Here is a 13,538-nt window from a genome sequence, read left to right as displayed (position 1 = left end):
TTACATAGTTCTAGATACACAACTTAGTGATTTGACAAGTTGTTACATTATAATATTTTCACAGGGGTAACTACCATCTGTGTCATTACATCGCTATTACAATATATTGAGTATTGTGCTGTGCCTTTTATTCCCATTCTGACTTATTCCTTCCATAATCGGAAGCTTGTATCTTCCTCTCCTCTTCACCCACTTTGCCCAACTCCCCATCTGCCTTCCCTCTGGCAACCATCAGTTTGTTACCAGTATTTATAGGTCTGAATTCTGCTTTTTGTTTGTTTATTCATCTGGAGTTTAGGTAGGGTTTTGTTTTTTGGTTTTTGGTTTTTGGTTTTTTTTTGGTTATTTTAGGTTCCACTTAGTGTAATCATGGTTTTTTTGTGTTTGTCAGTGTAACTTAGATCACATAGCGTAATCCTGCCTAGGTCCATGTATGTTGTCTCAAATGACACAATCTCATTCTTATTTATGGCTGTGTAATGTTCCATTATGTATACATACCACATTCTCCTTGTCCATTCGTCTATTGATGGCCAGTTAGGTTCCTTCAATATTAATTCAATGTAATTCCTGTCAAAATCTAATGGCATTTTTCACAGAAATGGGAAAAATTATCATGGAACCATAAAATACCCTGAAGAGTCCAACAGTCTTGAGAGAAAAAAAAGCTGGAGGCATCACATTTCCAGATTTCAAACTATATTTCAAAGCTGTAGTAATCAAAATGGTATTGTAGCGACATAAAAAGGTACATAGACCTGTGGAATAGAATTGAGAGCCCAGAAATAAACTTATGCGTGTAGAGTCATGTAGTATTTGACAAGGGAGCTAAGAATACTCAGTGCAAAAACAGTAGGCTCTTAAATGGGAACTGGATATTCACATGCAAAAGAAATTGGAACTGTATCTTAAATCACTCATAAAAATTAACTCAAAATGGATTTAGGACTTAAATTTAAGACCTAAAACCATGAAATTCCTAGAAGAAAGTATAGGGAAAAAGCCCCTTAACATTTGTCTTGCTAGTGATGTTTTGGATACAACAGGAAAAGCACAAGAACAAAAGCAAAAATCAACAAAATGACAAAAGCAAACATCAAACAAAAAGCAACAACTTCTGAACTGCACAAGAAACAATCAGCAAAATGAAAAGACAACCTACAGGATGGGAGAAAATATTTGCAAATCATGTATCTGATAAGGGGTTAATATCCAAAATAGAGAAAGAACTTACATAGTTCAATAGCAACAAACCAAACAATCTGATTTTAAAATGGCAAGGCGCCCCAGTGGCTCATTCGGTTAAGTGTCTGACTTCGGCTTAGGTCATGATCTTGCAGTTTGTAGTTTGAGCCCTGTGTCGGGCTCTGTGCTGACAGCTCAGAACCTGGGTTCTGTGTCTCCCTCTCTCTCTGACCCTCCCCTGCTCACTCTGTCTCTCCCCAAAATACATAAATATTAAAAAAATAATAAAAACTAAAAATGGGCAAAGTACCTGAACAGACGTTTCTCCAAAGAAGACAACAAGTTCATGAAAAGGAGCTCAACATCACTAATAATCAGGGAAATGCAAATCAAAACCACAATGAATTATCACCTCACACCTGTTAGAATGGTTATTTTCAAAAAGACAAGAGACCGTAAGTGTGCTGGTGAGGATGTAGAGAAAAGGGAACCCGTTGCACTGTTGGCAGTGAAAATTGGTATGGCCACTGTGGAAGCAGGATGGAGGTTTCTCAGAAAATAGAACTACCATATCATCCAGCAGTCCCACTTCCTTGATATTTATTCAGAGGAAGTGAAATTACTATTTGTTAGAGATGTTGCCATTCTTGTGTTCATTGCAGCATTATTCACAATAGCTAAGCCTTGGGAACAACCTAAGTGTTCATCAGTGAATGAATGCATGAAAAAATAACACACATTCTCACACACACAACGGAGTATTATATAGCCTTAAAAGGAGACGTTGCCATTTGCAACAACATAGATGAACCTTGAGGGCATTATGCCAAGTGAAATAAGTTAGAAAAAGCAAATACTGTATAATCTCACTCATATGTGGAATCTAAAAAAGCCAAACTCCTAGAAACAGATTGTAGAAAAGTTGCTACCAGGGGTTGATGAGCAAAGGAAGTGATGAGGAAGTTGGTCAGACTTAAAGTTACAAGCAGAGTAAGTTCTGAGGATCTAACATACAACATGCAGACTATAATTAGTATTGTATACTCGAAAGTTCCTGAGAGTAGATCTTGAATGTTCTTACCATAAAACAACAGCACAAATGGAAATTCTGTGGGGTAAAGAATATATTAACCTTATGCTGGTAAACATTTTGCAATATGTATGTGTATCAGCACGTTACATTATGTGTCTTTTTTTTTTTTTTTTTTTTTTTTCAACTTTTTAAATTTATTTTTGGGACAGAGAGAGAGAGACAGAGCATGAACGGGGGAGGGGCAGAGAGAGAGGGAGACACAGAATCAGAAACAGGCTCCAGGCTCCGAGCCATCAGCCCAGAGCCTGACGCGGGGCTCGAACTCACGGACCGCGAGATCGTGACCTGGCTGAAGTCGGACGCTTAACCGACTGCGCCACCCAGGCGCCCCATATTATGTGTCTTTTTAATGGTTTATTTTTTTGGAGAGAGTGTGAGCAGGGGAAGGGAGAGGGAGGGAATCCGCAGCACACTCTGCACTGTCTGCACAGAGCCTGACGTGGGCTCGATCCCACACACAACCTGTGAGATCATGACCTGAGCTGAAATGAAGACTGCGATGCTTAACTGACTGAGCCACCCAGGCGCCCCCATCACGTTGTGTATCTTATATGATGTTATATGTTAGTTATATCTCAGTAAATCTGGAAAATAATTAATTGACCCTACATGTGTCGGTCTGTTTCTGGACTCTCTCCTGGTACATTGTCTGCAGATTTGCCCTTAATCTAACACCATACTATCTTGGTACTGTGGTTTATAGTAATGCCTGAAGTTGGGCATTATAGCTCCTTCTACTTTGCCCTTTTTCAAAATTGTCTTGGCTATTCTAGTTCTCTTGCCTTTCCATATATATTTTAGAATTATCTTGTCAATTTTTGAAAACTGTCTTGCTGGAATTTAGATGAACTTGGGTTCAGTATAGAGATCAGCTTGGGGAGAATTAACAACTGTTAGGGCTCTCATTTCACAAATATGCTTTATCTCTCTCTAGTTCTTAAAGTTTTAGTACACAGATTTTGAGGATATTTTTTAGTATTTCCTGGTTTTTGTGCTATTGTAAGATTTAGTTTCTTACTGTTTCTTGCTGGTATATGGAAATATGATGGATTTCTGTATATTTACCTTGTAATACTTTTGTAGTTGGGGTGTCCAGAGAAACAGAACCAATAAGGTGTTTGTGACAGTGTGTGTCTAGAAAGACGTATTTGAAGGACTTGATTCACGTAATAATGGAGGCTGGGAAATCGAAGACCTGCAGGGTAGGTCAGCAGTCTGGAGACCCAGAGACAAGGTGTTCTCAGTTGATGTCTGAAGGCTGTCTCCTGCAGAACTCCCTCTTGCTACGGAGAGGTTTGTTTTGTTCTATTCAGGCCTTCAGCTGATGGAATGAGACCCACCCACGTTATGGTGGGCAAACTGCTTTATTTACATTCCACCAATTAAATGTAAATCTCCTCTAAAAACACCCTCACACAGGGCTGCCTCGTAGCTCAGTTGGTTAAGCATCTCACTCTTGGTTTGGCTTAGGTCGTGATCTCACAGTTGGTGAGGTCAAGCCCCGTATCTGGCTCCATGTTGACTGACTAGATCCTGCTTGGGATTCTCTCCCCCTCTCTGCCCCTCCCCGGCTCACACTGTCTTTCTGCCTCAAAATAAATAAACTTTAAAAACAATAATGAAATAAAAATACCCTCACAGAAACGTTCAGAATATAATGTTTGATCTCATGTCTGGGCACCAGGGCTAGGCAAGTTGATACATAAAATTAACCCATCACAGTGTCACCTTGTTAAATTAGCTTTTATTTTAACTGAGTCCATTACCCTTCAAATTTTATATGGGATTGTTTTTCTACCTCATAGTTGAATTAGTTTGTATTTTACATCGAATTACTTTGAAGCTCCTCTTTGAAAGCAGTTCATTTTAATAGAAAACTTGGGTCAAAATTTGATTTTGTTCAGTCTTACTCGTACCTGAGGCACTGAGGATGATCATTTGTTGACTGATATTTTAACATCATTTTGGACAATAAGATTTCTTGTGCAATTTTTATCCAAGGAAGAACACTAGTTACAACAAAAGAAAGTGTAATAGTTCAGAAGAAATTAACTGGCCTCGGACAGGTTTGTTGGTGTTTCTAAATATTAAAATACCTTTCACATTAATGAACAACATTTAGTCCCTGCTAGCAGGTAAGAAGAGTCATGTAGTGCTAAACTGAGCCATGTGTAGTTTTTATTTTCTTAGAGTTTGAGATGTAATGACAATACAGTACTGAAGAAGTTTAGATCTTACAGCATAATGAGTGGTCTTACATGGTATTGTGAATTAGTTGCCACAATAAGTTTAGTTAACATCTATCATCTCGTACAGATAGAAGGGATAAAGAAGAAAAACATGTTATTTCCCTTGTGATGAGAACTTCTAAGAGCCATGTGTGGTTTAAGAAATGTCTGTTTTGTGGCATAATTGGTAGTCAGACATCCAGAGTGCGTGTTCAAAAGATAGTTAAGTACTGCTCCTCCCTTCCTGCCTGTAGTTTTGTGGGGTTTTTTGTCTCTGTGTACTTTAGTTTTGAAGGTTCTATATAATTCGTGAATTCATTTGTTCTGAATGTTCATAATAGTTTCATAATAGCTGTACCTGATAATTCCGCTTTCTACAAAGATGGATTAGTAAATGTGGTCCTAATCAAAACTTGCTCCTTACCATGCACATGCACATTGGTTAATTATGGGTTTTTCATTTTTATGTTTCGTATCAGCAAAAGCTAAGGTAATCGTTGATTAATGCGTTACGACAAAAATTGGCAAGATACTTTACTGGGAAGTGAGGTATCAAATCCAATGACTCCTGTTTAAAAAAAGAAACAGGATAAGGTCGGTTTCTTGTAAAGTGTTGGATACTTTGCAAAAACCTTTGTTACCCATTTATCATTCATGAAATTTTTTATTTCAGGTAAAAGCCGAGGAAAAGATTTTTAGTGTTTTGCCTAAGTTTAAAGTACAATTGTAATAGAGCTTTGTTTTTTTCCATGCAGTTTTGAATTAATTCTTAATAGTAATAGGCAGTCTTTTAGTGTTGATTTTTCTTGTGGGACGGAATAGCAGATCACTTTGGTCTTTTCATTGCTTTACCAGTCCCCTATTATACTCACTGACCTCCCTGAATCTCTGTGTACTCCTGTAAAATGAGGGGTTTGGCTTAATGACCTGTGAGTTGCCTTATAGTACTAGGATTCTGTGAGCTTACACTTCAGCAACCACAGAAGTGAATGGAGAGGAGGGAGGGTGCTAGGTGGTGATGAAAAATTTGGGTCACCAGTCTGTCCATTCATTTTGCAGGTGTTCTGTGCTCATCCTGAATTAGGGTTGGGTTCTTTGTTTTTTACAGAAAGATATATAGATGAATTTAAGTGCCTTTTAAAAACAACTTTAACACATGGTTCATCTTAAAGGTAACTTTTGACTCCTTTTGTTGTAATCAGTGAGCTGATGAACTTGCTTGGGATCCATTTAATCTCTCGAAGTCTAACATGCGTGAAGATTTTTTGCTATATCATTTTGACTAGGGTATACTTTTTAAGTTTTAAAATGATGGTTGTTGAAAGTAGATTTACAGTTTATTAGAACAATATTATTGAAGTAAAATTCACACGTAGTGAAATGTAGATTTTAGGTTTACAGTTCTGTGAGTTTTGGTAAGTATATAAACCTAGCTCAATCAGAATACAAAGTATTTTTATCATACTGGAAACTTCCTTTATAATCATTCCCTCACCTCTAGCCCAGGGTGGGCTTTTATTACCTAAAAGGTACTCTTTTTGTGTCATACCTCAATATAATATTTTTAGAATTCATCCATGTCATTCTATATGTTAGTAGTTTGCTGTAGTGTAGTATTTTACTACACACATTTTACTGTATATTACTTTGGTTTATGACTGTACATTTGTAGTAACAATAATTTGTTTATTTAGTACTTATTGTTGGACATTTGGGTTATTTTTGGTGTGAGGCTATTATGAATAAGCTTGACAAGAATATTCTTAGACAAGTCTGTGTCGATGTCTATGTTTTTATTCATGTTGGGAGATTATGAGTGGATTTGTTGATTCATGGGGTATTTATATGTCTCATTTATAAGAAATTGCCAAATAGTTTTCCAAAGTGGTTTTACCATTTTATACTACCATCAATATATGAGACTTAATAGTTTTCCATGTTACTGCCAACACTTGTTATGTATTTTTAATTATAGCTATTCTTGTAGATAATTAATTATGGTAAGTATCTTTTCATGTGCTTATGACCACTTGTATATCTTCTTTTGTAATGTATTCAAATCTTTTGCCAATATTTAAATTGTGTTATCTTTTTTTATTTGTAGGAGTTTCTAAATATATTCTGAATACAAGTGATTTGTCTAACATCTGTATTATGGGTTTCCCCCCCAGTTTTTGACTTGCCTCTATATTTTTATAATTTTTTTAATGCTATATTTCAGAGTGTAGAAGTTTACTATTTTGATGAAATCCAGATTCTTGTGTTTTCGTGTACGGCTTTTATCTACTGGCCTGAAATCTTTTGCTTATCCCAAGGTCTTAAAGATATTCTTCTTTGTTTTATCTAGAGTCTTTATAGTAGCTTAGGTTTTGACTATTAGTAGCATCAAAGGAGCTTTTTAATATTAGCACGACAGAGGTTGTGGTTTTCTCCTCTTGCTACCCAACTGTGTACGTATCCACTTGTTCCTGCACCATTTTTTGAAACGACCTATCTTTTCTCTGTTGAATTTATTTTTGTGCCATTGTTGAAAAATTTATTGTGTTTTTGTCTAGACTATATGCTATTTCATTGATAAGTTTTGTTTCTCCTATTATGCTAGTTAGTATCGATTGCTTAGCTTTATAATTTCAGAGACTTCCAAATTTGTTTTTCTTTTTTAAGATTCTTTTGGCTCTTTTAGGTCGTTTGCATTTTTACATAAATTTTTGAATTAGGTGTTTTCTGCTAAATAGTAAAAAAATAAAATAAAATAAAATCTTAGTGGGGCTTTGGGATTTCAGCCTTAAAAATATTTTGGGGGGTGCCTGGGTGGCTCGTTTGGTTAAGCATCTGACTCTTGGGTTTGGCTCAAGTCATGATCTCATACTCTGTGACCTCGTTGTTTGTGACACCCAAACCTTCATCCGGCTCTGCACTGACATCACAGAGCCTGCTTGGGATTTTCTTTCTGCCCTTCTCTGTATGCCTTTCTCACTCTCTCTCTCAAAATAAACTTAAACATCTTTAAAAAAATCTTTTTGGAGGGCACCTGGGTGGCTCAGCCGGTTAAGTGTCTGACTTCGGCTTAGGTCATGATCTCGTGATTTCTGAGTTCAAGCCCTGCGTCGGGCTCTGTGCTGACAGCTCAGAGCCTGGAACCTGCTTCAGATTCTGTGTCTCTCAATCTCTCAGCCTCTCCCCTGCTCATGCTCTGTGTCTCTCTCTCAATAATAAATAAACATTAAAAAAAAATTTTTTTTTATCTTTTTGGGAAGAATGGTTATGTTAAAAGTATTGAATCTTACAGTTTATGAAAATGGTACATCCATATATTTAGATCTGTTGTTTCTGATAGCATTGTTTTGTATATTTCTGTATAGATGTTTAGCATATACATTATTAACTTTGTCCTTACATGTTTCATGTCCTTTGTGTCAAACGGTATTTGTAAATTTTATTTTCCATTTTTTTTGTTTCTTACATATAGAAATAAAATAGACTTGTTGTACTTTAGTCCCACTAGTCTGTGATCTGGCTAAACATAAACAGACGTATCATCAGTTAATAGACATGGCTTACACTTTGTCTTTACAATTTTTAGGATTTTTTTTCTTTCTTTTGTTGAATTAGCTAGGAGTTCCACTACAGTGTTTAATTGAAGTGGTGAGAATAGATATCATTACCTTGTTCTCAGTCTTAAATGGAATGAGTGCAATATATCACAACTAAGAAGTTGTTAGTGGGGTTTTTGAAGATGTCATTTGTCAGATTGAGGAAGTTCTATTTCTAAATTGCTGAGAATATTTGTTCATGGTTGGATATTGAATTTTGCCATGTATTTCCTACATCTTCTGAAATGGTTATATGGTTTTCTTCCATTATTCTATTACTATCACAAATTATATAGTTTTTTGAATCTCTTTTTTTTTTTTTTTTCTTGAAAGAGTGCAAGCAGGGGAGAGGCAGAGGGAGACAGAAGGAGAATCTTAAGCAGGCTCCATACTTAGAATGGAGCCCCGCATACAGCTCAATCTCATGACTGTGAGACTATGACCTGAGCCACAATAAGGAGTTAGAGACTCAACCTACTGAGCCACCCAGGCACCCCAGAATGTGTAATTTTTAACAAAGCAAATTTATTTTTTTATTTTTATTTTTTTTAACATATGAAATTTATTGTCAAATTGGTTTCCATACAACACCCAGAGCTCATCCCAAAAGGTGCCCTCCTCAGTACCCATCACCCACCCTCCCCTCCCTCCCACCCCCCATCAACCCTCAGTTTGTTCTCAGTTTTTAACAGTCTCTTATGCTTTGGCTCTCTCCCACTCTAACCTCTTTTTTTTTTTTTTTCCTTCCCCTCCCCCATGGGTTTCTGTTAAGTTTCTCAGGATCCACATAGGAGTGAAAACATATGGTATCTGTCTTTCTCTGTATGGCTTATTTCACTTAGCATCACACTCTCCAGTTCCATCCACGTTGCTACAAAAGGCCATATTTCATTCTTTCTCATTGCCACTTAGTATTCCATTGTGTATATAAACCACAATTTCTTTATCCATTCATCAGTTGATGGACATTTAGGCTCTTTCCATACTTTGGGTATTGTTGAAAGTGCTGCTATAAACATTGGGGTACAAGTGCTCCTATGCATCAGTACTCCTGTATCCCTTGGGTAAATTCCTAGCAGTGCTATTGCTGGGTCATAGGGTAGGTCTATTTTTAATTTTCTGAGGAACCTCCACACTGCTTTCCAGAGCGGCTGCACCAATTTGCATTCCCACCAACAGTGCAAGAGGGTTCCTGTTTCTCCACATCCTCTCCAGCATCTGTAGTCTCCTGATTTGTTCATTTTGGCCTCTCTGACTAGCGTGAGGTGATATCTGAGTGTGGTTTTGATTTGTATTTCCCTGATGAGGAGCGACTCTGAGCATCTTTTCATGTGCCTGTTGGCCATCCAGATGTCTTCTTTAGAGAAGTGTCTATTCATGTTTTCTGCCCATTTCTTCACTGGATTATTTGGTTTTCGGGTGTGGAGTTTGGTGAGCTCTTTATAGATTTTGGATACTAGCCCTTTGTCCAATATGTCATTTGCAAATATCTTTTCCCATTCCGTTGGTTGCCTTTTAGTTTTGTTGGTTGTTTCCTTTGCTGTGCAGAAGCTTTTTATCTTCATAAGGTGCCAGTAATTCACTTTTGCTTTTAATTCCCTTGCCTTTGGGGATGTGCCGAGTAAGAGATTGCTACGGCTGAGGTCAGAGAGGTCTTTTCCTGCTTTCTCCTCTAAGGTTTTGATGGTTTCCTGTCTCACATTCAGGTCCTTTATCCATTTTGAGTTTATTTTTGTGAATGGTGTGAGAAAGTGGTCTAGTTTCAACCTTCTGCATGTTGCTGTCCAGTTCTCCCAGCACCATTTGTTAAAGACACTGTCTTTTTTCCATTGGATGTTCTTTCGTGCTTTGTCAAAGATTAGTTGACCATATGTTTGTGGGTCTAGTTCTGGTGTTTCTATTCTATTCCATTGGTCTATGTGTCTGTTTTTGTGCCAATACCATGCTGTCTTGATGATGACAGCTTTGTAGTAGAGGCTAAAGTCTGGGATTGTGATGCCTCCTGCTTTGGTCTTCTTCAAAATTACTTTGGCTATTCGGGGCCTTTTGTGGTTCCATATGAATTTTAGGATTGCTTGTTCTAGTTTCGAGAAGAATGCTGGTGCAATTTTGATTGGGATTGCATTGAATGTGTAGATAGCTTTGGGTAGTATTGACATTTTGACAATATTTATTCTTCCAATCCATGAGCAGGGAATGTCTTTCCATTTCTTTATATCTTCTTCAATTACCTTCATAAGCTTACTATAGTTTTCAGCATACAGATCTTTTACATCTTTGGTGAGATTTATTCCTAGATATTTTATGCTTCTTGGTGCAATTGTGAATGGGATCAGTTTCTTTATTTGTCTTTCTGTTGCTTCATTGTTAGTGTATAAGAATGCAACTGATTTCTGTACATTGATTTTTTATCCTGCAACTTTGCTGAATTCATGTATCAGTTCTAGCAGACTTTTGGTGGAGTCTATCGGATTTTCCATGTATAATATCATGTCATCCGCAAAAAGCGAAAGCTTGACTTCATCTTTGCCAATTTGGATGCCTTTGATTTCCTTTTGTTGTCTGATTGCTGATGCTAGAACTTCCAGCACTATGTTAAACAACAGCGGTGAGAGTGGGCATCCCTGTCGTGTTCCTGATCTCAGGGAAAAAGCTCTCAGTTTTTCCCCGTTGAGGATGATGTTAGCTGTGGGCTTTTCATAAATGACTTTTATGATGTTTAAGTATGTTCCTTCTATCCCGACTTTCTCAAGGGTTTTTATTAAGAAAGCGTGCTGGATTTTGTCAAAGGCCTTTTCTGCATCGATTGACAGGATCATATGGTTCTTCTCTTTTTTTTTGTTAATGTGATGTATCACGTTGATCGATTTGTGAATGTTGAACCAGCCCTGCATCCCAGGAATGAATCCCACTTGATCATGGTGAATAATTCTTTTTATATGCCGTTGAATTCGATTTGCTAGTATCTTATTGAGAATTTTTGCATCCATATTCATCAGGGATATTGGCCTGTAGTTCTCTTTTGTTACTGGGTCTCTGTCTGGTTTAGGAATCAAAGTAATACTGGCTTCATAGAATGAGTCTGGAAGTTTTCCTTCCCTTTCTATTTCTTGGAATAGCTTGAGAAGGATAGGTATTATCTCTGCTTTAAACGTCTGGTAGAATTCCCCTGGGAAGCCATCTGGTCCTGGACTTTATTTGTTGGGAGATTTTTGATAACCGATTCAATTTCTTCGCTGGTTATGGGTCTGTTCAAGCTTTCTATTTCCTCCTGATTGAGTTTTGGAAGAGTGTGGGTGTTTAGGAATTTGTCCATTTCTTCCAGGTTGTCCAATTTGTTGGCATATAATTTTTCATAGTATTCCCTGATAATTGTTTGTATCTCTGAGGGATTGGTTGTAATAATTCCATTTTCATTCATGATTTTATCTATTTGGGTCATCTCCCTTTTCTTTTTGAGAAGCCTGGCTAGAGGTTTGTCAATTTTGTTTATTTTTTCAAAAAACCAACTTTTGGTTTCGTTGATCTGCTCTACCGTTTTTTTAGATTCTATATTGTTTATTTTTGTAACAAAGCAATTTTAAATTGAAGATAAATACGTACTTTATGCCAATTAGTAAAATACCAGGCTGAGAGTAGTAGGTCTTTAATACTATCTTTTGATGCTAATGAAAAAAAAAAAAAAAAGGGAAAACAGCTTTTAAAACTGGTTTCCTCTAGGAAGCAAGAGTGGAAGTGAAAGAAACGGGGCAGAGAACATTTACATCAGGAGTAAAAGTATAAGGAGAACAGCAGCTGCTCTTTTATTTTCTATTATCCATTTGCTCTTCTTATATTCTTGGAAAAAATGCAAATGTTTTAAAAATTAACAAAACTGGTATGAAACTTTAAGGTTTACACATCTTAATTTATAAAAGATAAAATACAGTTCTGGAATGTCAGAATTTGCCTACCTTTATTCATCATTCCTGAGGTGAATTTCCCCTTCTCATTGTTCCCATATATTGAATGCACCTGAAGATACATATTTTTTCTTCTTAGTAATAGAAAGACTTGAAATCATAACTGTAAAGCATATGATGGATGAATTCTTTGCTTTTACAGGTCCTGTTGGTTATGTCAGCTGTTGAAACCCATGAGTCATTGTTGGTTTCAGTTAACCTTTCATGGTGACTTAATTTTCTCATTTATGAAATCAGGATAAATAGTATGTAATTCATTGTTGGTATTGGCATTAAACAAAAATAGTTTAAATCAATTTTGAGAACATATGTTAAATATAGGCTTGATACTTAGAGTATTCTAGGAATTTTCCTGTGATTAATTAGATTATGATTTAGTCTTACACTAAGATCTTTATTTGACATAAAAAACTGTCCTTATATAAGTCCATTAGAACTTTTTTAGTGTTCAAAAATATTTCTGGGAGATTTTTAAGTAATTTCATCTGATTAAAAACCATAAAACCAGGAGCACCTGGGTGGCTCAGTCGGGTAAGCATACAGCTTTGGCTCAGGTCATGATTTCACAGTTCACGGGTTCGAGCCCCATGTCGGGCTCTGTGCTAACAGCTCAGAGCTTGGAGCCTGCTTCAGATTCTGTGTCTCCGTCTCTCTCTACCCCTCCCCTGCTTGCTCTCTCTCTCAAAATAAACATTTTAAAAAATTAAAAAATAAACATGAGTTAAAAAATACATAAGACCAATCAATACATAGGATTAGGTTGTTGTTTTTTTCCCCAAGATTTCCAAGGTGGTGGAAATGATTAATTGGTAAAATAAGTAACTAAGGAAGTTTGGGGTGGATGGATTTAAAGTGTAGAATATTTTTTTTGAGGGAATTGATAGAATTAACTATAAGACCTATTATAGGTATGTCCAAAATGAAGTTTGTGTACTTAGTACTTTATTAAACTATAGGATTTTTTGTTGTATTTGTCTTCATTATACTAGAAGAACAGGAGAAATGTTCAGCTATTAAAAGGCATTTCATTATACGGTCTTATAAACTAAACAGTTCATTAGTATCTAAGAGAAAATGTATATAACTTCATGTAACTTCATTATTATTAAAACTAAGTTTGATAATTACCTAGAGGCCATAAATAAATTAGAATTTTAGAAGAATTCTTAGAGCTAAGCGTTAGATTGACTCAAAATCATAATACTGGTTAATATTTAGGTTAGAAAAACACTTGCTTCATGATAGTTCATTTAATGTCCTTGTTGACTATTGCATTTAGGCTGGATTTATTAAAATATAAACTGTATCTATTTAGGAGACCACCATATGCTTCGCAGTTTCTTGTGAAATTTTCTTATGAAGTTTGCTTAGTCTTAATATTCACATTACCAACAAATTCCCATATTAATTTAAGTAACTGAAATAATCTCAACTGTGATTTTGAAAGTTACATTAACATTAAAAGCACTACTTAGAA

At 36.2% G+C, this 13,538-nt stretch overlaps 1 protein-coding gene across 2 annotated transcripts in view; it reads left to right on the top strand.

Annotated features, from left to right (window-relative positions):
- Positions 1-13,538, top strand: part of SLC12A2 (solute carrier family 12 member 2) — a 110,122-nt gene that overhangs the window by 36,239 nt on the left and 60,345 nt on the right. The window lies entirely within an intron of this gene.

Source organism: Neofelis nebulosa, chromosome 1 (assembly GCF_028018385.1).
Source record: "Neofelis nebulosa isolate mNeoNeb1 chromosome 1, mNeoNeb1.pri, whole genome shotgun sequence".
In the NCBI taxonomy this organism is placed as follows: Eukaryota; Metazoa; Chordata; class Mammalia; order Carnivora; family Felidae; genus Neofelis; species Neofelis nebulosa.
The sequence above is the reverse complement of the archived record's forward strand: the minus strand, read 5'-3'. Positions and strand labels throughout refer to the sequence as shown.